Raw genomic sequence first — 2043 nt, 5'->3', positions numbered from 1 at the left:
GAGTGGGGCCTCAACCTCCTTCTGCGTTTCGGCACCAGATGTTAGGTTTGAATCTTGAAGGTTTTAGTCTCAAACCCTAAGCAAAGAAAACCAGGAGCTGGGCAGTCAATTTAGGGTAGGTTTTAATAGGGGCGCTCCCAGATGAGGTTCCACGGTCCTGCAAGGGAGTGGGGCCGGGGAAGTCACGATTGGGCAAAGGCAGGTGGGGTTTTTATAAGGTGTTTAGCTGTGTAAAGTTAAGCTTTGGTTTCCTGCAAAGGTTCTGTTTTCCCCGATGTGATGTGGCCCTGAGCCCTTGCTCTGATGTTTGGAGATCTCTTGGAAGGTGACCTTCGGGTTGGGCGGGAAAGTCCCAGGGGCGGGTCCAACAAGACGGGAGGCCCTGCTGCCATTTTGCTGACGTTCTCCTGTTCCCCCAGCCCAATACTTGGTTTCTCCTTGAGAGTGCAGGCAAGGTCTCCTTGAGACCACGTAATTCTCCAAGAGGACCGAATGCCAGCTGGGTCAGATCACCAAGCTACAACGACTTCCAGCAGAGAAACAGGAAAAGTGAGACCTACAACCTGTAGGTATGTGTGCCCTTCTCAGTATGAGAAACAAAAAGGGTTTGCTGCCCGGCTGCATACCTGACCCAGGAGGTTCCTGGACATCCAGGCTCATCTGCAGAGGCCCATAAGGATCTAAATTTCACTGATTTCATGTACCAGTCATCTACAGAACCCACATGACTGCTTTTCCCCCCATGTTGGGAAAATTTAGAAAAAAATGGTCAGGGCCCCTCAGGTGTTCAGAATCTTGCCGAGCATCTGATGTAACTATGTGTGTGCACATGGGTGTTCCGTGTTACTGTCTAATGTGATTGTGCATGTGCAACCAGATGATTTTTGAAATATGGACTTCAGTATAAAGGACTAATAGCACAATTGCATGAAGTTTCTAATATGGATGCTCTGGGAATCCGTATTAAGTCAGCTGCTCCTAGCTCTGAATAAAGCCTATTATTTGTTCACCCATGTCTCCAAGATCCTTTTCCNAAAGACAAGAGCGGGGCAGAAACCAGCGAGCACATGTATCACGGGTAAAGGGAGCTCCAGGAGCTCCAGAAAAAAGGACGAAGCAGTTACAATTGACAAAAAGCAAGACTAAAAGTGGAAAGGGACCTCGGGGACCAGGAGTGGAGCAGCCACCACTGAGCTAAGAACCCAGAAGACAGAGGGTACTGGAAAAAGGGGCGAGAGGGGGAGGAAGACTTGCCGGCCCCCGAGCCAGCGGGATGGCCAGGGTTCCAGGGGGTTCGGATGGAGAAGAAGGGGGGAAGGATTTGGGGGCTTGGGAGCAGACGGAGCCAGCATGGTCCTAGCGAGGACGACTTGGGAAATGGAGCATCGGGTGCAGAGCGAGGGACGAGAGCGTAGGTCCCAAAATGCCTGTACGTAAGGAACTTCGGACCATTTTCCTTGACACCTGCAAAGTTGTCCAAATCTGTGAGGATCTGATAGTCAAAAGTGCCCTGAAGAGGCCATTGAGACTGATTGGCAAATTGGCGTTGAGGCCAGGCCACCAAACAGTAATGAATACGGCGGCGCTTTCTCAAGTCTTGTGAGAGGCCCAAAGTTTCGAGATTGGCCAGCAGGCAACCCAAAGGGCAGTTCCCATAATTTCTGTCGGGCAGGCCAGGTATTAAAACAGGCGTCCTCGTTTAGAATACCGGGCTCCGGATGGAGGCAAGGTGGCTGTCCTAAGGAGGGGACGTCTCCCGACCCTCAGGCACTGAGTACGAGTCAACTGGTGACTCGGTAGACTAGTCCTGACGCAGCCACGCATTTTCAGGCAGGACCACCCGATCGGGGTGCAGAATCAGGGGAAGTTACCGGTGTCTCGAGGCATGGGGCTCAGATGAGGTCCTGGTCACGAGAGGAGGGAGGCCTCCCACCGGAGTGGGGCCTCAACCTCCTTCTGCGTTTCGGCACCAGATGTTAGGTTTGAATCTTGAAGGTTTTAGTCTCAAACCCTAAGCAAAGAAAACCAGGAGCTGGGCAGTCA

The sequence above is a fragment of the Galeopterus variegatus genome, unplaced genomic scaffold (assembly GCF_000696425.1).
Source record: "Galeopterus variegatus unplaced genomic scaffold, G_variegatus-3.0.2 Scaffold16476, whole genome shotgun sequence".
Taxonomy (NCBI): domain Eukaryota; kingdom Metazoa; phylum Chordata; class Mammalia; order Dermoptera; family Cynocephalidae; genus Galeopterus; species Galeopterus variegatus.
The sequence above is the reverse complement of the archived record's forward strand: the minus strand, read 5'-3'. Positions refer to the sequence as shown.